Below are 26,201 nucleotides of genomic sequence, written 5' to 3' on the forward strand. Positions count from 1 at the left end.
AATTTATCATAACATCGGAAAGAGTCTATGTCAGAGCTTAAAAGCAAGTCCACATACTCAACTATCATCTAGTCCTTCATAATTGCTAACACTCACGTGATACTTGTGGTTACGGAGTTTTAATTGGACACAGAGAAAGATAGGGGCTTATAGTTTTGCTCCACAACCTTTTACCTCAAAGGTAATGTCAACAATAATGGTTCATGCTCCCCTACATCCAATTAGATATATATATCATGTTCTTTCCAACATGCTAAGCTTGCCAAAGGATAAAAAGAAAAAAGAAAACGTGAAGATCACCATGACTCTTGCATAAGGTAGACGATAATAATAAAAGATAGGCCCTTCGCAGAGGGAAGCAGAGGTTGCCATGCGCTTTTATGGTTGGATGCACAAAATCTCAATGCATTAGAATGTCACTTTATATTGCCCCTTGTGATGTGAACCTATATTATGCAGTCCGTCACTTTTATTACTTCCATATCACAAGATCGTATAAAGCTTATTTCTCCCACACCAATCAATCATACATATTTAGAGAAAATTTTATTGCTTTGCACCGATGACAACTTACTTGAAGGATCTTACTCAATCCATAGGTAGATATGGTGGACTCTCATGGCAAAACTGGTTTAAGGGAATTTGGAAGCACAAGTAGTATTTCTACTTGGTGCTGAGAATTTGGCTAGCATGAGGGGGAAAGGCAAGCTCAACAAGTTAGAGGATCCATGACAACATACTTTATCTCAGATATAAGAAAGACATAACTCATTACACTGTCTTCCTTGTCCAACATCAACTCTTCAGCATGTCATATTTTAATGAGTGCTTCCAATCATAAAAGATGTCAATGATAATATATGTATATGTGAAACCTCTCTTTCCTTATTACTTCCTATTTGTCGGCGTTCTGGGAACGGGGGTCCCCAGACTTGCCTGTCTATGGCCGCGGCGTGGCTCAAAGGGGGGCCCAGCACAACCCATCTTCATCAACATAGACCCAAGACCCTCGCGAGGGGCCAAGCCTCGCGGGGCGGATGACACGGAGCTTCCTCAGGCACGGTCTCATCAGGCTGGCTCGCGAGGAGGCGGAGAGATCAAGGCGGGGTACCTCGCGAGGTGCCCGTGACGCAAGCCATGACGACCAAGGGCGCCAGGCGGGCGCCAGCCCCCGCAGTGTCCTCCTGTCCTCTTTGGTGCAAAGGGAGCAAGCGCAGGCGAGAGCATCAAGAAAAGGCACCCGTTTCGGTGCAACGAGACCAAGACCAGTCCAACGGCAGGGAGGAAGTCATTGTGGAGCCCAAGCCAGCATCACCACCAGAGCCTTTGGCAGGCGAGGACCAACTTTAGTCAGGATAAGTGTACCAGTTGTTCCCCTTCAAAATGGCCAATTGTTGGCACCCTTCCCGCTCAATATTTGGGAGGAGGCCCAGGGCCTTTGCCTATAAATAGGACTAGCCACCCCCAGGGTAGGGGCATCAAGGGATCAGATAGGATGACAGATAGAGCAATTAGAATCAGATGAGATAGAGGCAATTGGGATCAGATCTAGTAGCATCCAGAGAGAGAGAGAAGGGTGATTGAACTCCTCCTAGTAGTTCATCCCCTAGCCAAGGGCAGACCCTCGCGAGGCTGTTCTTCCTTGTATTGTTCATCATCATCAGCCCAAGAGGCAATCCACCACACCACACACTGGAGTAGGGTATTACACCACAACGATGGCCCGAACCAATATAAACCCTGTGTCTCTTGTGATGTTCTTTCCATAGCTTAGATCTTTGCGAGGCGGAGGGGTGCAGGTAGGTAGAAGGCGTAATCTCCGCGTGCACCCCAGTGTTCGAACCTCAAGGGTCTGCCGGAACCCGAAATCTGACATTTGGCGCGCCAGGTAGGGGTGCGCCGGAATTCGTCTTCCACCGCCCCGTTCTCCTCCAACCATCGCGTCCATGTCTGACGCTCATCGGGCCCGCGCCGAGCGCCGAGCCGCTCTCGCTTCCCGCGTCACCCAGATGGCTCCCGTTGGCGGGCGTCCTTGTCGTTCCCCATCACCTGCCGTCAACGCCGCCACCGGCCCGGCGGGGAACGACCAGCAAGCGTCATCTTAGCATCCGTCCGTGCGGCAAGACAGCCGCACCGCAACTCCCTCGCTCACCCCAGCTGGTTCTTCGTCCCATGCGCTCCGTGCACCCATGGAGGCTCGAGCTGTGCTCATCGCGGCAAACGAACTCCTGCGCTACCGTCCCGTCGACGACGTCTATGAAGAGTGGCTCGACCGCGTCGCCGAGCTCGTCCGCGCCGCAGGGGGCTCTCCTGCGCCGTCCGTTCCACTGCACCGCACCCCGCCCCGCATGGGCGACGAAGCTCCGGGGGCGCCCCAGCCGCCTCCTCATCAAGAAGACGCCATGGCTCCAAGGCGCGTGGCCCCTGGGCGGAACCCGCTCCGTTAGGTGCCAGCGCGGCAAGAGCAGAGCTGCCAAGAAGTCCCTCACCCGCAAGAAGCTGTCCGGGCGCTCCCTGCTCCCAGCTGCAGCGCGTGGGGACCTGCAAGACCAAGCTCTCCGTCACCCAAAGCCTCCCGTGGCCACAGCAGGCTGCCGTGCCTACACCATCGAGCTACGCAGCGTCGCGTGGCCTGGCAAGTTCAAGCCAGACCTGCCTCCTCGCTACGACGGCACGGCCGACCCTGCGGAGTTCCTCCAACTCTATGAGCTGGGCATCGAAGCTGCCAATGGAGACGAGAAGGTCATGGCGAACTGGTTTCCCATGGCGCTCAAGGACGGGGCCCGCACCTGGCTCCTGAACCTGGCTCCAGGCACAATCTCCTCCTGGGACCAGATGCGCACCCACTTCATCGCCAACTTCCAAGGTACTCGCGACCGGCCGCCCGCTGTGAGCGACATGCGCCGCATCAAGCAACAACCTGGAGAGACCCTGCAAAAGTACATCTAGTGCTTCAACAACGCACGCCTCAAGATTCCCAAGGTGTCCGAGGAGGCCATCATCTCAGCCTTCTCTGACGGCATGCGCGACGTCAAGATGAAGGAGGAGCTGGCGATGCATGAAGACCTGTGCACTTCCTTGGAGCTGTTCAACTTGGCGACCAAGTGCGCCAGGGCTAAGGAAGGGCGTCTCTCCCTCCTCGAGCTGCCTGCCGCAGACCCAGAAGAGAAGAAGCCCAAGGCCAAGGATGTGAAGCGCAAGGGGGCTGCTGTCCTCGCGGCAGAACCAGACACCAAGCGGGGCAGAGATCAGCCTGAATCTTCCAAGGGCAGTCGGTACTGTGTGTACCACGACCTCCACACCCACAACACCAACAAATGTCAAGAGCTCCGAGCCGTGCGAGAAGGAAGGATCGGCCGTCGCCCCGACCATGTCGACCGGGGCTACGGTCGAGGAGCAGGAAGAAACGCAGGACGCTGGCAAGACCGCTGCCCGCGCCAAGGGTGGCGCGATCGACCTCCCGAGGATCGCTGGCAAGACCCGCCTCGCGAGGGAGACTGGAGGGACCAGCCTCACGAGGATCGCCCGCAAGGCAACGCAGGCCTCCCCGCTGCCGCTGCAGCCAAGGAGAAACGAGGACCGCCATAAGGACGAAGGGGCTGGGGCTTCCAGGAGCCGCGCGCGATCGCCTGCATCCTGGGCGGGGCTCAAGCCCCAGCCTCTCACGCATCTTCAAGCAGTTCACCTGCGAAGTGAATGAAGTCCTCCCCAAGCTCGAAGCCACGCGCCCTCTCAGGTGGTCGGCGTGCGCCATCATGTTCAGCTCAGCGGATCAGCTCAAGTGTGCGGCCACAGCCGGAGTCCTCCCAATGCTTTGCTCCCCAATCATCAGCAACGTGGTGGTCACCAGGACCCTCATTGATGGCAGGGCAGGGCTCAACGTCCTGTCCGTGGAAACATTCAACAATCTCCAAGTGCCCTACAACCAGCTTCAGCCAACCAAGCCTTTCTTCGGAGTCACCGACGGCTCCACGGTCCCGATTGGGCAGGTCCGCCTCCCTGTCACCTTCGGGGCACGCGACAACTACCGCACCGAGCTCATCGACTTCGACATCGCTCACATTCGCCTGCCATACAACGCCATCCTTGGGTACCCAGCGTTGGCCAAGTTCATGGTCGTAACTCACCACGGCTACAACATCCTCAAGATGCCAGGAAGCGGCGGAGTCATCACGGCGCCCTGTGAAGAGAAGGAGGTGGTGTGTTCCCTGGAACAGGCCTTTCAGGCCGCATCACTGGAAGACCCGGATCGTGGAAGCAGGAGGCTTCCCGAGACCACCCCCAAGAAGAAGAAGACATCGTCCGGCCCGACCCCTCAGGAGGTAGGCCCCTCAGGGCCAGCGCCTGCCCAGGGGGAACCTCCTTCTATCGCATAGGAAAGCGCGCCCGGCGCCCTCCTCGGGCAGGGCTCGGGGGCTCTCCCCTGGAGGGCCACCGACCTGGCTAAGGTGGCGAGGGAGGCGCTTGGGCACCACATCGAGGCGTGTTTCGAAGCACGTTTCCCTCAAGAAGGAGCAAGGCAAGGAAGGTCAGGCCCTCAGGAGTTCGTCAGCAAGGCCATTCAGGAGCTACAGGAGTCAAGAGTCATGAGAGGCCGCCGCCGCCTACCAGTTGTGGCTCCCTGTCTAGGCGAGGATGGTGGGTTGCGCGTCTGCATCAACGTACCAAGGCTCAATCGAGTCGCCTCTCTGGAGCGCCTCTGGCCCTCGCGAGTGGGGCGCTGCGAAGGTCCACCCCACAGCTACGTTCGCATGCCTTACGGCTTTCCGAACGCGGCTGCCACATACCAGCGCCTCATGAGGGGCATCGTGGAGGCTCAAGAGGCCAGGCGTTCCGCATCCTTGGCAGAGATGGAGATGGTCCGCGAGGAGCCACCAGCGCCTCCGGAGCCTCCCGAGGCTCCTGGGCCTGGGGGCTTGTGAGGATTGGCTTCCGCAGCCCACCGAGTCTGCTACACCAACACTCCTTCATCCTCAACATCATCAGGTAACATCTTTCAAGTTTCATTTCCAGCAGGGAGCGCCCCCCAGGGCTGCATTATTCCCAGGCCGCGTGGGTCCGTCCCTGCGGCATGTATCCCTTCTATTTCATGTTGTTAGCTTACTTTGTTGGGGGCGCCCCTCGGGCTGCATCATCCCCAAGCTGCTCGGGCCTGACCCAGCGGCATGTATCCCCTTTGCGTTTATTTATGGCTATGCGTTCGACCCACCATGCTTGATTATTCGTTGCCGGTTCATGGCACCTCTTCTTCTCCATGCCGACCACTTTCATGTTAAAGGGGGGGTACCTGAGCATCGCGACTCAGGGCTCTTACTGGCTCTCCAGCCCTCACCCTCTGGCCTTGTCCACGGCATCGCGACCTGGCATACCAGCGACGGCTGAAACTAGCTCAAGGGCCGGGACCCGAGGACGTAGAGTGCCAGCATCTAACCAAATTTGCAGGAACACATCACAAGATAAGGCCCAGTGCCAGGCGCAACCCGTCTAGAGGTAGGGCCCCGTGAGTCCCGCGCTGGCTCATGGGTGCCTAGATACACCTCGCCAGGCCCTATCGTGCCAGCCACGTGTCAGGGCGGGGCTGTACACGCCCCGGGGGCTCCTCCTGGAGGGGAGCCCCCTCCCACATACCAGTGGAAGCACCATGCTCCGCGCTGGCTGACGACACTGCCGAGGGACGGCTATGCCCGTACACATACGGAAGCGCTATGCTCCGCGCTGGTGATAAAACACTGAGGGTGGCCCCCGGGCCGCATCAACCTCAGGGAGCCCAGAGCTCAGTGTCTAGCCTCATCGCAACGCCTCCCCCGGGAGTGCCGCACGAGGGGGCTGGGCACGGGGGTTGCGCCTGGGTCACGCCCAGACGCACGCCACCCAGCCAGGCCCCCCGGGCCTGGTTCGTCGCGCGTCTCTCCCCGAGTGGAGCCAAGGTATGAAGGCCGTTTGAGCGTCAAGGGGGACTCCTGAGCATCGCGACTCAGGAGCCTGATTGGTCACGTAGCCCCTCACTCCTTAGTTCCGAAAGGCTAACGCTGGGTGAGGTATGCGCGGGGCCGGGCTCTGCAGACGTAGAACGGTAGATCCACCCACATCTCACCTCCCTACTTGCTGTTCGTGCGCCAAGGGGGACTCCTGAGCATCGCGACTCAGGAGCCTAACTTGTCACGTAGCCCCTCACTCCTTGGTCCCGTCCTGGTTTCCGGTCGGGGCTAATGCTGGGAGAGGTATGCGCGGGGCCGGGCTCTGCCGGTGTAGAACATAAGCAAGTAGGAAGGAAAAGCGTAAAATTCAAGGAATTCAAAAGCAAATATTACAGTCCACATTGTTATCTCAATACCAAATGCAAGTTTAAACGCCTCCTCGAGGCATGATACATGTGCAGGAATTAAAAGCAGGACAAGAGCCACAACGGAGTCATTTGTCGGCGGTGGAGCAGCGCGGAGTGGGTTCGCCTCATGGAGCAGCAGGGTCGGCAGCGCCTTGCTTCGGCTTGGTGCTGAAGGCCCGGAACTTCCCCAGCAGAGCCTCCGCGCGACCCTTCACGACCTCGGCAGCAGCAGCGGCACGCTCGCCGCTTACTAGCTCCAGCAGGCTGTCGAGGTCGACGCTGGGATCGCGAAGGTAGATGTGGGTGAAGACCCGCGTCAGCTCTGCAGAAGACAGGGCACACGCCTCGGCCTCGGCCGTGGGGCCAAGGCCAAGGGCGACATCTTCAAGAGCACGAACCAGGAAGGGAAGCAGCTTGGCGGGGCCGTCCTCGGCGCCAGCCAGCGGGCTCTCCAGGCCGCTGGCGTAAAGCATCTTCAGCGAGGAGCGAGCCTTCGCCTCCATGTCCGCGAAGGCCACGCGGTCCTCGGCAAGAACCCGGGCCTTGTCGTCCAGCTCGACCTTCCTCGCCCCCAACTCCTGCTCCAGCGCACCCAGGCGGTCACGGCACTTCTTGAGCTTGGCCTCCCGCTCCTTGACGGCCGCCTCGCGAGCCTTCACGCCTTCTTCCTGCTCTTGGCGAAGGCGGGCCTCTTTCGTGAGCTGGTCCCGCAGGCCTTGCAGCTCGTCCTCCAGCACCTTGCAGCGACCACGGACGTCAACCACCTCCCCCAGGGCCGCGTCACGAGCAGCCTTCGTCTCAAGGACGGCCTGCCTCTCCTCATCGCAAGCCGTCAAGGCCTGGACCAGCGCCGCCCGAATCGAAGCGTTGGAGGGAATCCATCCTGAAGCCAGCTCCAAGCGCCCGGCCACCAAGCGAGGGTCGGCGCCAAGAAGATCCTGCTGCAGCTGGTCCAGCTCAGCAGCAGCACGATCCAGAACGGCAGGAGGAGTCGGAGAGACAGCAGTTGGTGGAGTAGGAGGAGAAGGCGGTAGCGCAACCCCAGCATCCTGAGGCGGAGCCTGCTGCGCCCCAATGGCTGTGGTGGCGGCAGCGGGCAAAGGCACCTCGGGAGTCACTTGGGCCATGGGGGCTGAGCTCGCCCCAGCCGGCTCAGCTAGGCCTCGCGAGGACGACCGGGCAGGAGAGGCCCGTGTGTCGCGGTCACCTTCCTTCGCGGGCGGAGGCGTTGCCCCGGATGGAACCTCAGGAGCCCCCTTCGGCTTCTTTGCTGCGGGCGCCAGCCTATCCAAGAGATGCGGACGTCAAGCCTCAGCAGCAGAACAAGAAATAAAGACAAGAATCAAGCGCTTACGGGTCGTCGCCAGCGAGCTCAAGCTGCCTCCGTCCAAATTTGAAGCCTGAAAGCCGGCTGGAAGGGTCAACCTCGGAAAGCTCAGAAGCGGAAGGCGCGTCTGCAGTCCGCCTTGGGGCAGGGGCAGACCCGCGGGAGATCAGCCCGGTCCTGTCCTTCTTTGGGATCGGGGGCAAGCTCCCGCCGCCCTGCTCGTCATCATCCTCGTCGTCATCACTCGGAGAGAGGCGGAGAGCGCGGGACCTGCGCCGGGGGAGGGGAGCCCTCGACTCTCCGTCAGTCGCCTCAGAGTCAGGCCCTTTCTCCCGCTCCCCTCCGTCCTCCTCTTCGCTGGAGTCGTCAGAGGACACGTCTACCGGATCCTCGGGAGCTTTCGTGGGCACGGGCCCGTCCCCGTTGAAGACGGGCATGGACTCCACCACCTGCTCCCAGTTATCGCGGAGGAACAAGGGCGTAGGAGCGCCCTCCAACCTCGCCACATCGCCCCCGACCAGAGATTGGAGGACCGCAGCCAGGTCTTCGCCGGCCAAGGCCGCGGGGCTCGGATGGGGCCTCCACATCGGAAGTGAGTACTGCCGAAGCGGAGCCAGCTGGTGCTCCAGGAATTCCCTCAGCAGTGACGCGCCGGTCAGCTTCGCCGCCGCCATGTTGGCCGGCCTCAGATCCGCGTCCATCTTCTCCAACACCGGCTTCGCGCGGGGGTCCGCGAGCTCCGCTCGACCCCAATCCCTGGAGCTCGTGGGTTGCTCCATGGGCAAGATCAGCCGAGGGTGGATGCGCCCAGCATCTGCCAAGACCCACTTGCTCCTAAAGCCCTCAATCCTTTTCCCGGGGCTCAAAATGGCAATGGCGCCACCGTACGTGATGAAGCTCACGCACGCGGAAGCAGGACCGCGAGAGGTCCGGAGGTAGAAGTAGTGGCGCAGCAAGGCCACTGAGGGCTGCACCCCTACGTGAGCCTCGCAGTAATAGGCGAAGATTGCCAGGAGAAGGACGGAGTTGGGGTGGAGATGCAGAGCCTGTAGCTTATAATGGCGGAGGACAGAGAGGAAGAACTCGGAGAAGGGAGGCACCAGGCCAGCAGCAATGGAGCTTACAAAGAGCGGATAAAAGGTGCTCCCTCGGCCCTCAGGGGTGGCGGAGCCGGCCCTGAACACCTTCGCCCCGTCGATGCCCTGCGTCGCCGCTATCCGGCGCAACCGGGCGAGGCTCGCCTCCGACACGTTCGGCGAATCCAGGGCGGACGAGTACCAAGCTCCGGCCGGGGACTGGCGAGGTGCCATGGCTTCCTAGGTCGCGCGGACCTAGTAGATCTGGAAATTTTGGAGGAAGGAAGGAGAGGCGCAAGAAAGGGGATCTGAGCAGCAACCGGAGAAAGCAGAAAAAGCAAAGCCTAGGCAGATGCCGCTCCTTTATCAACTCGCGCGGTTGCTGAGGTGCCCACGTCCAGTCAACCGCCACGCGGCGCCCAAGGCCGCAGGCTGTTAGGGCCCGCGGTGCTTCGCCCTTGCCCTTTCGCCTCCCTGCACGGCCAAGTCCGGGCGCGCCTCGGGCCCGGGGGCTACTGTCGGCGTTTTGGGAACGGGGGTCCCCAGACTTGCCTGCCTGCGGCCTGCGGCATGGCTCAAAGGGGGGCCCAGCATGGCCCATCTTCATCAACACAGACCCAAGACCCTCGCGAGGGGCCAAGCCTCGTGGGGCGGACGACACGAAGCTTCCTCAGGCACGGTCTCATCAGGCTGGCTCGCGAGGAGGCGGAGAGATCAAGGCGGGGTACCTCATGAGGTGCCCGTGACACAAGCCATGACGACCAAGGGCGCCAGGCGGGCGCCAGCCCGCGCAGTGTCCTCCTTTCCTCTTTGGTGCAAAGGGAGCAAGCGCAGGCGAGAGCATCAAGCAAAGGCACCCGTTTCGATGCAACGAGACCAAGACCAGTCCAACGGCAGGGAGGAAGTCACTGTGGAGCCCAAACCAGCGTCACCACCAGAGCCTTTGGCACGCGAGGACCAACTTTAGTCAGGATAAGTGTACCAGATGTTCCCCTTCAAAATGGACAATTGTTGGCGCCCTTCCCGCTCAATATTTGGGAGGAGGCCCAGGGCCTTTGCCTATAAATAGGACTAGCCACCCCCAGGGTAGGGGCATCGAGGGATCAGATAGGACGACAGATAGAGCAACTAGAATCAGATGAGATAGAGGCAATTGGGATCGGATCTAGTAGCATCCAGAGAGAGAGAGAAGGGTGATTGAACTCCTCCTAGCAGTTCATCCCCTAGCCAAGGGCAAACCCTCGCGAGGCTGTTCTTCCTTGTATTGTTCATCATCATCAGCCCAAGAGGCAATCCACCACACCACACACTGGAGTAGGGTATTACACCACAACGGTGGCCCGAACCAGTATAAACCCTGTGTCTCTTGTGCTGTTCTTTCCATAGCTTAGATCTTTGCGAGGTGGAGGGGTGTAGGTAGGTAGAAGGTGTAATCTCTGCGCGCACCCCAGTGTTCGAACCTCAAGGGTCTGCCGGAACCCGAAATCCGACACTATTAATTGCAACAATGACCAAAACTATGTCTGCCAACTCCCAACAACTTTTAATCATCATACTCTTTCTATGTGAAGTCATTACTCTCAATAAGATCAATATGAACTTTTTGTTTCTTTTTATTCTTTTTCTCTTTTCTTTTATTCACCCAAGATCATGGCAAAATAATCAGGCCCTTGACTCAACACTAATCTTTATTATATATAGCTCACGGACTCGATTACAAAGAGAGAACATAAAGCAAAACTCAAAACTAGATCATGCCATAAACTTTATTCTACTAGATCAAGATACTACTAATAGGATCGAACTAAGAAAAACGGTAAAGATAGGAGTTGTGATTGTGATACGATACCGGGGCACCTCCACCAAGCTTGGCAGTTGCCAAGGGGAGTGCCCATACCCATGTGATTATATCTCCTTCTTTGTTGTTGGTGAAGAAGGTGGTGGAGGTGTTGGTTAATCGCACATCGAGCGCAAGAGGTCCTCTAGCTTGCAGATAATGCCCTTGAGTGCGACAATATGCTCCTTCAACAAAATATTTTCTTGTGTGAGATACTTGTTATGTATACGAGCTAACTCAATCATCTTGAAAGCTTCGATCTCAGTTGGGGTAAGAAGGTTATGATCAAGTTGAAGGATGTCTTATGCTGCCGGAGCTTGATCCTCCGTGGCCTTCTTGATCCTTTCATCCTTGTTGGCCTTCATGGGTTCTTCCCTCTTCAGATCTATCTTCATTAGCCAAGCATCGTTGTCACCATTGTTGGAGGAGGGGGACAACATGATGCCTAGCCTTGAAAACCCTGACCGAAAACAGCTCGAAACAAGAACAGAGGAGATTTGCGTGATACGGGAGTCAAAACCTTCAGGAGGTTATATAATGAATTTTTACCGACCAAAATACGTAACATGCAAGAAAACGGAGTCCGGAGGGCACACGAGGTGCTCACAAGGTAGGGAGCGCGCCCAGAGGGGTAGGGCGCGCCCACCACCCTCGTGGGGCCCTCGTGTCCTTCCCGGACTGGTACTTATTTTTCTATTTTTCTAATATTCCAAAACAGAGAAATATTGCCTTGAAAATTGTTTTGGAGTCGGTTTACTTACCGTACCACATACCTATTCCTTTTCGGAGTCTGAAACATTCCGGAAAGTGTCCTTATGTATTCCTCCGGGGTTACGGTTTCAGTAATATTGGTTTAAATATTTATGGGATTACCTGAGATATAATGTTTGATTCTTTGACCGTTTACCACCTTCGGATTTGTGCCTTCGAAGTTGTTGATTTTTATGGCACCGGAACGATAGACCTCCTCGATAACATAGGGGCCTTCCCATTTAGAGAGAAGTTTTCCTGCAAAAAATCTTAAACGAGAGTTGTATAGCAATACATAATCACCTACATTAAACTCACACTTTTGTATCCTTTTGTCATGCCATCTTTTAACTTTTTCTTTAAATAACTTGGCATTTTCATAAGCTTGGGTCCTCCATTCATCAAGTGAGCTAATATCAAATAACCTCTTCTCACGGGCAAGTTTGAAATCATAGTTGAGCTCCTTAATAGCCCAATATGCCTTATGTTCTAGTTCGAGAGGTAAGTGACATGCTTTTCCATAATCCATTTTATATGGAGACATACCCATAGGATTTTTATATGCAGTTCTATAAGCCCACAATGCATCATCAAGTTTCTTAGACCAATTCTTTCTAGACCTATTAACGGTCTTTTGCAAAATTAATTTGAGCTCTCTATTGCTCAATTCTACTTGACCACTAGAGTGTGGGTGATAAGGAGACGCAATTCTATGATTAACATCATATTTAGCAAGCATTTTGCGGAAAGCACCATGAATAAAGTGTGAACCACCATCAGTCATTAAATATCTAGGGACTCCAAACCTCGGAAAAATAACTTCCTTAAGCATTTTAATAGAGGTGTTATGATCAGCACTACTAGTTGGAATAGCTTCTACCCACTTAGTAACGTAATCAACAACAACTAAAATATGTGTATATCCATTAGAGGCAGGAAAAGGCCCCATATAATCAAAGCCCCAAACATCAAAAGGTTCAATAACAAGAGAATAATTCATAGGCATTTCTTGACGTCTAGTAATATTACCAATTCTTTGACATTCCTCACAAGACAAGACAAACTTACGGGCATCCCTGAAAACAATAGGCCAATAAAAACCGGATTGCAATACCTTATGTGCAGTTCTGTCTCCACTGTGGTGTCCTCCATTAGCTTCGGAGTGACACTTGCGTAGGATCTGTTCCTGTTCATGCTCAGGTACACAACGTCTAATAACACCATCTACTCCTTCTTTATAAAGATGTGGGTCATCCCAAAAGTAATGTCTCAAATCATAGAAAAACTTTTTCTTTTCCTGGTATGTGAAGCTAGGTGGTATAAATTTAGCAACAATATAATTAGCATAATCAGCATACCAAGGAGTACTACGAGAAGTACTTATAACATTTAATTGTTCATCAGGAAAGCTATCATTAATAGGTAGTGGGTCATCAAGAACATTTTCTAACCTAGATAAGTTATCTGCAACGAGGTTCTTAGCTCCTTTTCTATCAACGATATGCAAATCAAATTCTTGTAGCAGGAGAACCCACCTAATAAGTCTAGGTTTAGCATCTTTCTTTTCCATAAGATATTTAATAGCAGCATGATCAGTGTGAATAGTTACTTTAGAATCAACAATATAAGGTCTGAACTTATCACAAGCAAATACAACTGCTAAAAGTTCTTTTTCAGTAGTAGCATAATTTCTTTGAGCATTGTCTAGAGTCTTACTAGCATAATGGATAACATTTAATTTCTTATCAACCCTTTGCCCTAGAACAGCACCTACAGCATAATCACTAGCATCACACATAATTTCAAAGGGTAAATTCCAATCAGGTGGCTGAACAACAGGTGCAGAGACTAATGCTTTCTTAAGTATTTCAAATGCTTCTACACAATCATCATCAAAGACAAATTGTATATCTTTTTGCAATAAATTAGTCAGAGGCCGAGAAATTTTTGAGAAGTCCTTAATGAACCTCCTATAAAATCCGGTGTGACCAAGGAAACTTCTTATACCTTTGATGTCCTTGGGACATGGCATCTTTTCAATAGCATCAACTTTGGCTTTATCAACTTCAATACCTTCTTCGGAAACTTTGTGCCCCAAAATAATACCTTCATTAACCATAAAGTGGCACTTTTCCCAATTCAAGAAAAGATTAGTTTCTTCACATCTCTGCAAATCTCGATCAAGATTGCTCAGGCAATCATCAAAAGAGGAACCATAGACGGAAAAATCGTCCATGAAAACCTCGCAAATCTTTTCACAAAAGTCAGAGAATATAGCCATCATGCATCTTTGAAAGGTAGCAGGTGCATTACATAGACCAAAAGGCATACGTCTATAAGCAAAAGTACCAAAAGGGCATGTAAAAGTAGTCTTTGATTGATCTCTAGCCGACACAGGTATTTGAGAGAAACCAGAATAACCATCTAGGAAGCAGTAATGTGTATGTTTGCATAATCTTTCTAGCATTTGATCAATAAAAGGTAAGGGGTAATGATCTTTCTTAGTGGCTTTATTTAATTTGCGGAAATCAATTACCATCCTATAACCTGTAATAATTCTTTGTAGAATCAATTCATCTTTATCATTAGGAACAACAGTAATACCTCCCTTCTTAGGGACGCAATGGACAGGACTTACCCACTGACTATCAGCAACGGGATAAATTATACCTGCCTAAAAAAGCTTGAGTATTTCTTTTCTTACCACTTCTTTCATTTTAGGATTCAGACGTCATTGAGGATCACGAACTGGTTTGGCATCTGCTTCCAAATTTATTTTATGTTGACATAGAGTGGGACTAATGCCCTTAAGATCATCAAGAGTGTATCCAATAGCAGCATGATGCTTCTTCAGAGTTTTCAATAATCTTTCTTCTTCATGCTCTGAAAGGTTAGCACTAATAATAACAGGATATATCTTCTTTTCATCAAGATAAGCATATTTAAGATTATCTGGCAACGGTTTAAGCTCAAACACGGGATCACCCTTGGGTGGAGGAGGATCCCCTAAAATTTCAACAGGCAAATTGTGTTGCAGAATAGGTTCCTGTTTAAAGAATACTTCATCTATTTCCCTTCTTTCATTCATGAACATGTCATTTTCATGGTCTAGCAAATAGTGTTCTAAAGGATCACTAGGAGGTACGGCAATAGATGCAAGACCAATAATATCATCCTTACTAGACAATTCTTCCTCACGATGTTGTTTACTAAATTTAGAGAAATTAAACTCATGAACCATATCATCCAAGCCAATAGTAACAACATTCTTTTCACAATCTATCCTAGCATTAATAGTATTCAAGAAGGGTCTACCAAATATAATGGGACAAAAGCTATCTTGTGGAGAACCAACAACAAGAAAATCAGCGGGATATTTAGTTTTCCCACACAAGACTTCGACATCTCTAACAATCCCAATTGGCGAAATAGTATCTCTATTGGCAAGCTTAATTGTGACATCAATATCTTCTATCTCAGCAAGTGCAATTTCATGCTTAATTTCTTCATATAAGGTAATGGGTATAACACTAGCACTAGCACCCATATCACATAAGCCATGGTAAAAATGATCTCCTATTTTAACATAAATAACAGGCATGCCTACCACGGGTCTATGTTTATCTCTATCACAAGGTTTAGCAATTCTAGCAGTTTCACCTTCGAACAGAATAACATGCCCATCAATATTATCAGACAAGAGATCTTTAACAATAGCAATATTAGGTTCTACTTTAACTTGCTCAGGGGGTACATAAGTTCTGATATTGCTTTTACGAACAACAGTTGAAGCTTTAGCATGATCCTTTACTCTAACAGGGAAAGGTGGTTTTTCAACATAGGAAGTAGGAACAATAGGATCATTATAAGTGACAATCTTTTCTTCAACTTTAATAGGTGCAACTACTTTTACTTCTATGGGAGGATGATATTTAAACCACTTCTCCTTAGGGAGATCAACATAAGTAGCAAAAGATTCACAGAAAGAAGCTACTATCTCAGAGTCAAGTCCATATTTAGTGCTAAACTTATGGAAAATATCGGTATCCATAAAAGATTTAACACAATCAAACTTAGGTGTCATACCTGACTCCTTACCTTCGTCGAGGTCCCAATCTTCAGAGTTGCGTTTAATTCTATCCAATAAGTTCCATCTGAATTCAATAGTCTTCATCATAAAAGAGCCAACACAAGAAGTATCGAGCATGGTTTGATTATTATGAGAAAGCCGAGCATAAAAACTTTGCATAATTATTTCTCTCGAGAGCTCATGATTGGGGCATGAATATAACATTGATTTAAGCCTCCCCCAAGCTTGAGCGACGCTTTCTCCATCGCGAGGCCAAAAATTATATATATAATTGCGATCACGATGAACAACATGCATAGGGTAATACTTTTGATGAAATTCCAATTTCAATCTTTTATAGTCCCACGATCTCGTATCACATAGCCTATACCATATCAATGCGTCTTCCTTCAAAGATAAAGGGAAGACCTTCTTTTTAGCAACATCATCGGGTACACCTGCAAGCTTAAATAATCCACAAACTTCATCCGCATATGATAAGTGCTCATCAGGATGCTTTGTTCCATCTCCTGTAAAAGGATTAGCTAGCAGTTTTTCCATCATACCCGAAGGAAATACAAAAGGAGTTTAATTTTCAATAGGTTCAGTAGGTTGAGGAGCAACTCTTTGCTCTACTGGATGGGGCGAAGATACCCCGAACAAGCCTCTCAGAGAATTACTTTCCATAGTAACAAGTGACAGTAAATTTCAGCACACTATATAAATCTTCCTTACCAAATTCCACCTACCAAAGGCGCTACACTCCCCGACAACGGCGCCAAAAAAGAGTCTTGATGACCCACAAGTATAGGGGATCTATCGTAGTCCTTTCGATAAGTAAGAGTGTCGAACCCAACGAGGAGCAAAAGGAAATGATAAGCGGTTTTCAGCAAGGTATTCTCTGCAAGTACTGAAATAAGTGGTAACAGATAGTTTTGTGACAAGACAAATTGTAATGAGCAACAAGTAACAAAAGTAAATAAAGTGTTGCAAGGTGGCCCAATCCTTTTTGTAGCAAAGGACAAGCCGGAACAAACTCTTATAATAGGAAAAGCGCTCCTGAGGACACATGGGAATATCGTCAAGCTAGTTTTCATCACATTCATATGATTCGCGTTCGGTACTTTGATAATTTGATATGTGGGTGGACTGGTGCTTGGGTGCTGTTCTTACTTGAACAAGCATCCCACTTATGATTAACCTCTATTGCAAGCATCTGCAACTACAACAAAAGTATTAAGGTAAACCTAACCATAGCATGAAACATATGGATCCAAATCAGCCCCTTACGTAGCAACGCATAAACTAGGGTTTAAGCTTCTGTCACTCTAGCAACCCATCATCTAATTATTACTTCCCAATGCCTTCCTCTAGGCCCAAATAACGTTGAAGTGTTATGTAGTCGACGTTCACATAACACCACTAGAGGCTAGACAACATACATCTTATCAAAATATCAAACAAATACCAAATTCACATGACTACTAATAGCAAAACTTCTCCCTTGTCCTCAGGAACAAACATAATTACTCACAAAGCATATTCATGTTCATAATCAGAGGGGTAATAATATGCATAAAGGATCTGAACATATGATCTTCCACCAAATAAACCAACTAGCATCAACTACAAGGAGTAATCAACACTACTAGCAACCTACTAGCATCAATCTCGGACTTTGAGACAAGAATTGGATACAAGAGATGAACTAGGGTTTGGAGATGAGATGGTGCTGGTTAAGATGTTGATGGAGATTGCCCTCTCCCGATGAGAGGAGCGTTGGTGATGACGATGGTGATGATTTCCCCCTCCCGAAGGGAAGTTTCCCCGGCAGAACAGCTCTGCCGGAGCTCTAGATTGGTTCCGCCGCCTCGTGGCGATGGGGTCTCGTCCCGAAAGGTTGCTTGCTATTTTTTTCTCATCGAAAGACTTCATATAGCAGAAGATGGGCGTCGGAGAGCCACCGGGGGGCCCATGAGGTAGGGGGCGCCCTAGGAGGGGGGCGCGCCCCCCACCCTCGTGAGCAGGGTGTGGCCCCCTGGACTTCATCTTTGGCGAGGATTTTTCTTTATTTATTTTAAAATATTCCGTGGAGTTTTAGGACTTTTGGAGTTGCGCAGAATAGGTATCTAATATTTGCTCCTTTTCCAGCCCAAAATTCCAGCTGCCGGCATTCTCCCTTCTTATGTAAACCCTGTAAAATAAGAGAGAATAGCCATAAGTATTGTGACATAAAGTGAAATAACAGCCCATAATGCAATAAATATTGATATAAAAGCATGATGCAAAATGGACGTATCAGGCGGCCACGGCGGCCGACGATGGGGTGGCAGCCACGACCACCACCTCCCGCCTTCGGGCCGTGGTGGTAGAGCGGGTGATGGCCACGGTGGCCGGTAGTGGGGTGGAGGCCACGATGGCCACCTCCCGCCTTCGGGCCACGGCGGCAGAGCGAGAGATGGCCCTGGCTTTCGACAGGGGTGTGGCGGCAACGGCGGTCGGCAACAGCTGCCGACGGGCAGCGGCGGCGGAGCGTGTGCTTGGTGTTCCGCGCACACCCAACAGGGATGCCACGCACACTACACTATGCCGGGGACTGCGCCGCTGCCGCGGTGTAGCCTCCCAGCTGGAGCTGTCCTCTGCTGACAACGGAGTGGCTGAGCGACGACGACGGACCGGTGCCATTGGAGATTGTGGGAGAAGCAGACGAGATAAGCTATAGGGAGGGAGGGGAAAATGCGACGCAAGACCCGCCGGTCGTGACGTTTTTTATAGCAGGCCGGTAAGGATTGGGATTTTGGGGGATTTCACCGAGTCGGGCAGGAAGCTTGCGCGGGAACGGGCTCACCGACGATTAATTGGCGCCACCATTTGGCCAAAAGAACGCCCCCACGCGCTGCGCAAGCTTGCGCTGTAAGCCGTCTGCGGCAGCGGGGTGACAAGACGTGTGAGAGGAGGACGAAAGGACACGTACACATACGGTTAATACAAAAAAACGTTTGCGATTTAATTAACTCCTATACCCCCGTCCTGGTTTATAAGTAGGATTTAACTAATAAAATACGAATGCATGTCCTTATAAGTGTGTGTCCTGACCTGCCCCGCTAGTACTACATTGAACTTCCTTGTGAACTAGGTTGAACTTCCGCCAACATTGCCCAAATGGGGCTTGCGATATACCGTTGGAAAGCTATGGACCCCAATATCATGACCCAACTTAATTTTTTGGCAAAATATAAGCGGTTTAAGAGCAGTTTTGAAAACCGTTTTTTCTTCGCACAAAAAACGTGAATCGTATTTTCGATCGCATTTCTAAACCTTTATCGGAATGAGGCATATAATATGGCGTTGGAAAGCTGCTGCAAAACCGCTCCTTCCACATGTTGGAAATTTTCTCTAATTCCCTATGGTTATAGAGTAATTTGAAAAAACGTAAAATTTCGTAAACCGAACAGCTGAGTTTGTTTTTTCGATGTCATTTCTAAACAGCTAATCCAATGGAGGCATATGATACGGCGTTGGAAAGCTTATGAAAATGCGCTACTTTTTCATCTTGAAAGGTTTTTTCTAATTTTGAATGGTTTAAGAGTAATTTAGAAAATGGTCCAAGTCCTACCGAGTTCGTATTTTTGAGCTATATTTTAACCGTGCGTCCGAATTCAGCAAATGATATGGCGTTGGGAAGCTTGAGGAAATGCGAAACTTTTTTGTATGTATTGTTTCTCCTAATTCATTACGGTTTTATGTCAGTTTGGAAAATGGTTAAAACGTATTTTTGCCGTAATTTTTACAAAGTTTACCGGAATGGGGCAAATAATATACCGCTGAAAAGCTACGGAAAATGCGAAACTTTTTCGTGTTGATGGTTTTCTCTGAATCCTGGCCGTTTTCAAGTAATTTCGAAAATGGCGGGATCATTCGTTCTGCCTTTATCGCGAAACAGATTCTTCGAAAATGCACCGCGTGAAGAACCTGAACTTCTCGGCGTGTGTACCTGAACTTCACTCTGTTTTTCACGTGATTTTTTTGCTCGTAGGTCTCCATCCACTGCTCGTAACTCTCCATCCATTCACCGAAATTGAGCAGGTGATATACCGATGGAAAGCTGTTGTAAGCACGCAAGTTTCCCGTGTTGATCATCTTTTCATACTCGCGACGATTTTAAAAGTTTTTCATCTCAAATTCATTCACTATATAAGTTGAACTTCCTGCTGTTTTCACGTTGAACTTCTATGACGTATTTTCCTTTGTAATTTTCTCATCCATTTTGTCAGTGTTATACAAATGATACTCTTTTTGTACAAACCTCTCTCACAATATTTTTTTAACTTTCTCCGATCGAGGACTTGAACTTACATAGATGATATTCCTGTTGTTTTGAAGTAAATTAGAGAAATGACGAGTCATGATTTCTGCGTTCATTGCGAATGGAACGCACTGCGTGAAGTAGTTGAACTTCTCGGGTATGTCTATTTGAACATCACTTTGTTTTTGACATGCTGTTTTTTGCACCGCGTGAAGTAGTTGAACTTCTGGGGCATGTCTGTTTGAACTTCACTCTGTTTCACTTTTATTGTTTTTTTCTTGTATGAAATACACACCATCTAGTACGTGAACTTCTGGTTATTATCACTTTGAACTTCTCTCTGGTTTGAGAGAATTATTTTAAAACCTAAAAAACAACATTTTTTTATGTATTTTGGATATCTAAATACACGGTTAACCTCTCTCACAAGAATTTTTTGAACTTTTCCTCACCGAGCACTTGAACTTCTGGCAACCATTTTTTTCGTTTATGAGTTGTTTTTAAAAGTGCAAAAAATGTCGTTGTGTTTTTTATTTTTTGAACAGGTAAATCCTAGGTTTTAATATACTTCGAACTTCTCTCTTATTTCAACATGAACTTCACCTACTTATATTGTGAGTAAAGAATTGTATTAGATTTTATACGGAAAAAATCGAACATGGAAATACAAGGTGAACCTCTCTCGTAACAATTTTTGAACTTCTCCGGACAGAGCACTTGAACTTCTTTCAACAAACCTTTTAAGATTTTATTTTTCTATACTTTTAAATCTCACCTGAAATGCATCCCTTGCATTACTTGAACTTCTCGTTTGTTTTCACTATGAAATTATGTCGCATTTTTTTGTATACGTCGAATTACTCACAATTGATGGTTGGACGTCATTTTTTGCTCTTTTAAAACATGTAATTGGAGGTCGGACATCTCGCAATATAAATTCTGAACCATGCACGGGAGAGAGAATTATGCGCGAATAAAGTGGGTAGCAATTCCAACGTTCCCTCGTCGAGCACTTGAACTTCTAGCAAGAAATATTTTTTCATTTTTATGAGTTGGTTTTCAAAATGCCAAAATGGCATGGGATTTTGTTTTTGTTTTTCGAACATGTAATCCTAAATTTTAATAAACTCCAAACTTCCGAGTTATTTTAATTTGAACCTCACATTGGTTTTATTTTCTATTAGCGGTTAGAATCCGAGTGTTTAATAAACACTGAACCGCTCCATTACTTTAATTTGAACTTCTAGATTCTTTTAGAAACTACGAAATCCATCTTCTAATTAAATTTTCTAAAATATTTTTGTCATTTTCAATTTGAGCTTTCGTTGTGGATATTTTGATGGGGTGTTCCTTTTTTTATTCGAACTTGTTGCAATGAACATTTTTAGGTTTTTTTATTACTTTTTTGTCATCTGAACTTGTGGTGTTGGCACACACCCACACAAAAAACACATTTTTGACATGCCAATTTTGCGTACAAACATTTCTTTTATAAGATATTTTGAACTTCTGTTTTTTGTATGTATGAACTTTCGATTTATTCAAGAAATAAAGGAAAAACATACCGATAGCTAATTCTGCATAATTTTTAAAAAATGGGAAATCCATTTGTTTAATTTTTTTTGCTCTGGTCTATTTTTTAATTTGACCTTTTTTGTTTTTGTAATAAATATTGAACTTCTGGTTTTTTTTTAATTTGAACTTCTAGTTTTTTTAGAAAGAGGAAAACCTATTTTTATAAACTTTTTTAACTGCTTTGATTTTTAATTTGACTTTCTTTCTTTCGTCATAGACATTTGAACTTTTCTGTTATTTAAATTTAAACCTTTATGTTTTAGAAAAGATAGAATCCTTTAACTTGAATCAAATCGAATGAAACAGAAAATAAAATAGGAGCGATAGGTCACTGTGGCTAAACAAAAAAAAAACTTTCCAACCCATTTTTCTTCAATGGCGACGAAGTAAGTCGATGGAATCGACCTATGATCTAGCTTCACACAAAGCTCACGTACGGAAGTTTTCCTGCAAAATATGTACGTACGGCTACTACGGCAAATCACGTGTGTTTGCTTGCTAGTTTAGCTAGCCTTTACACCTTATTTGGTGGATTTGCTCTAGCACTATAAAACCAACAACGGAAAATTCTTTTTCCACTGAAATAACTTGGTGTATAGCCATGGTAGAACTTCATGGTGTCTCAAAAAAATTAACTTCACGGCGAATGTCTTGGAAATTAGGTCAATGGACGTACAAGGAAAATAACAAGATTTTTTTACAACAAATTCGCAGACACACATGCCCCTGTAGTTAAATCAGTAAAGACAGTTAAGTTCAGTTAGCACAACATTTTTACAGCAGCAAACCATCAATGTGCAGGAGCCTGGATGCGTCGGCAGCGTGCAGGAGCAAATTGCAAGAAGCATGTCTGAGAGAACGTGTGCGGGAGGTCAGTAGCAGTTAGTGGCACACGAAACACAAACAACTTCCAGACACAAAACTGCATGCACTACTTCGCATTCTAAAATCCCTGAACGTCAGCAGTAAAAATGTCTAAACTTAGAGATCCATCAAGTAATTATGGCCAATTCAAAAAGTTGTTTTTACCCAAACGGCTGCAGCGCACTCACTGCAGATCCCATGCACATCCACTTCGCGAGGAGAGGAGCAAATTCTTGGCAAGGAAAGAAGAATGTCAGCCATGTCCGCTCGTGCTACAGCTACTGCTCGTCCTCCGTCCTGCCGCTCCATCAGCAGCAACGGCTGCCCACAGGAAGATGAGGCGCGGACGTGGGAGGAAAAGCTTGCGGATCCCATGGGGAGGCGACCGCCGCGACGTTCGTTGAGGTGGCGCCGGAGCTCGTCGGGTGGTTGGGATCCAGGGACAGCGGGGCTGGTGGATGAGAGGCGCGGCGGCCGGATCCCGAGGCAGGGGCGGCGCGGCGGCCGGTTCCTGGGGCGGGGAGGGGAGGGGAGGCCACGAACGGGGACTGTCCTCTGCTACAGCGGGCGGAGCTTGTTTCGGTCGCCGGAGAGTGGACGGGGAGGCGCCCGTGTCCGGGGCAGAACATCGAGGAGGCCTGCGCCCCATGGGGTCGTCGCGTGAGGAGGAGTTGGGCGACGTCGGGGGCACCCTAGGTGGCAGCGGAGGCGCGACGGCGTACCAGAGGTAGGTGACGGGGTCGGGCGCCGGCGCTTCATGGAGGGAGGCGGCGTCGGGGTCGCACGCCGGTGCTTGGTGGCGGCAGGCGGCGGTGGGATCAGTCCCGGCCGGATCCGGGGGAGGTGGTGTCGCGGCGGCCGGATCCCGAGGAGGGAGCGGCGCGGCGGCCGGATTTAGGACCGGTGGCGGCACGGTGGCTGGTTCCCGGGGAAGGGGGAGGGGGCGGCGCGGGAGGTGCGGGACTAGGTGGGTTTTCTTTTTTTTTTTCTCCGTGGCTTCGGGAGTTCCGCAACGCCTCTTCGGGCCATATTTTGTTCTGTATGCAATCACATTGCACAACACACACGTCTTATTAGCAGCATCGTCTGTGTTATTATCGGTCTTCACACATATTTCTGATTACAGACCTGTTTACCGAATATCACACACATCTTGTTAAGTTGAACCGTTTTTGTTCTCATGTCTCAACGCAAACAGTTCATCTGAGTGAATCGCATGCCGTATATCGCACACACCTTCACCTGGCTGACCGTTTCTTTTGTGTTGCCTAATCACAAACAGTTCATCCAAGTGAACCGTATGCTGTATATCGCACACACCTCCATCTGGCTGCCCGTTTCTATTGTTCCTCCTCATCGCGAACAGTTAATTGAACTGAACTATATGCCCTGCATCGCACACACAACTAAAATATGAATCGTGTTTGATGGTTTCGTCATCGCAAACGTTTTGCACCTTTTTGACGGTTTTTTTACACCACCGTTTGCGATTATGGCATCGCACACAGTTTCGTCTAAGGGTCTCTGATCGTAGTGTCGCGTTAGCAGCATCCTGTAGTACTGAGACATGACCGAGACTCACATCCGGTCAATAACCAATAACAGAACCTGTATGCTCATATTGGTTCCTACATATTATACGAAGATCTTTATCAGTCAAACCGCATAACAACATACGTTGTTCCCTTTGTCATCGGTATGTTACTTGCCCGAGATTCGATCGTTGGTATCTCAATACCTAGTTCAATCTCGTTACCGGCAAGTCTCTTTATTCGTTCTGTAATGCATCATCCCACAACTAACTCATTAGTCACATTGCTTGCAAGGCTTATAGTGATGTGCATTACCGAGAGGGCCCAGAGATACCTCTCCGAAACACGGAGTGACAAATCCTAATCTCGATCTATGCCAACCCAACAAACACCATCGGAGACACCTGTAGAGCATCTTTATAATCACTCAGTTATGTTGTGACATTTGATAGCACACTAAGTGTTCCTCCGGTATTCGGGAGTTGCATAATCTCATAGTCATAGGAACATGTATAAGTTATGAAGAAAGCAATAGCAATAAACTAAACGATCATAGTGCTAAGTTAACGGATGGGTCAAGTCAATCACATCATTCTCTAATGATGTGATCACGTTCATCAATGTACAACACATGTCTATGGCTAGGAAACTTAACCATCTTTGATTACGAGCTAGTCAAAGTAGAGGCATACTAGTGACACTTTGTTTGTCTATGTATTCACACATGTAATAAGTTTCTGGTTAATACAATTCTAGCATGAATAATAAACATTTATCATGATATAAGGAAATATAAATAACAACTTTATTATTGCCTCTAGGGCATATTTTCATCAGTCTCCCACTTGCACTAGAGTCAATAATCTAGATTACATTGTAATGATTCTAACACCCATGGAGTCTTGGTGTTGATCATGTTTTGCTCATGAGAGAGGCTTAGACAACGGGTCTGCAACATTCAGATCCGTATGTATCTTGCAAATCTCTATCTCTTCTTCCGACACTTGATGACGGGTGGAATTGAAGCGTCTCTTGATGTGCTTGGTTCTCTTATGAAATCTGGATTCCTTCGCCAAGGCAATTTCTCTAGTATTGTCACAAAAGATTTTCATTGGACCCGATGCACTAGGTATAACACCTAGATCAGATATGAACTCCTTCATCCAAACTCTTTCATTTGCTGCTTCCGAAGCAGCTATGTATTCCGCTTCACACGTAGATCCCGCCACGACACTCTGCTTAGAACTGCACCAACTGACAGCTCCACTGTTCAATATAAACACGTATCTGGTTTGCGACTTAGAGTCATCCGGATCAGTGTCAAAGCTTGCATCGACGTAACCTTTTACGACGAGCTCTTTGTCACCTCCATAAACGAGAAACATATCCTTAGTCCTTTTCAGGTATTTCAGTATGTTCTTGACCGTTGTTCAGTGATCCACTCCTGGATTACTTTGGTACCTCCCTAATATACTTATAGCAAGGCACACATCAGGTCTGGTACACAACATTGCATAGAAGATAGAACCTATGGCTGAAGTATAGGGAATGACATTCATTTTCTCTCTATCTTCTGCAGTGGTCGGGCATTGAGTCTCACTCAATTTCACACCTTCTAACACAGGCAAGAACCCTTTCTTTGACTGGTCCATTTTGAACTTCTTCAAAATCTTATCAAGGTATGTGCTTTGTGAAAGTCCAATTAAGCATCTTGATCTATCTCTATAGATCTTGATGCTCAATATATAAGCAGGTTCGCCGAGGTCTTTCATTGAAAAACTTTTATTCAAGTATCCTTTTATGCTATCCAGAAATTCTATATCATTTCCAATCAACAATATGTCATCCACATATAATATTAGAAATGCTATAGAGCTCCCACTCACTTTCTTGTAAATACAGACTTCTCCAAAAGTCTGTATAAAACCATATGCTTTGATCACACTATCAAAATGTTTATTCCAACTCCGAGAGGCTTGCACCAGTCCATAAATGGATTGCTGGTGCTTGCACACTTTGTTATCATCCTTCGGATCAACAAAACCTTCTGGTTGCATCATATACAACTCTTCTTCCAAAAATCCATTCAGGAATGCAGTTTTGACATCCATTTGCCAAATTTCATAATCATAAAATGCGATAATTGCTAACATGATTCGGACAGACTTAAGCATCGCTACGGGTGAGAAAGTCTCATCATATTCAACTCCTTGAACTTGTCGAAAACCTTTCGCAACAAGTCAAGCTTTGTAGACAGTAACATTACCGTCAGCGTCAGTCTTGTTCTTGAAGTTCCATTTATTATCTATGGCTTGCCGATCATCGGGAAAGTCAACCAAAGTCCACATTTTGTTCTCATACATGGATCCCATCTCAGATTTCATGGCCTCAAGCCATTTTGCGGAATCTGGGCTCATCATCGCTTCCTCATAGTTCGTAGGTTCGTTATGGTCTAGTAACATGACGTTCAGAACAGGATTACCGTACCACTCTGGTGTGGATCTTACTCTAGTTGACCTATGAGGTTCAGTAGTAACTTG

Source organism: Triticum urartu, chromosome 1A (assembly GCF_056163025.1).
Source record: "Triticum urartu cultivar PI428250 chromosome 1A, HENAU_Tu73, whole genome shotgun sequence".
Taxonomy (NCBI): domain Eukaryota; kingdom Viridiplantae; phylum Streptophyta; class Magnoliopsida; order Poales; family Poaceae; genus Triticum; species Triticum urartu.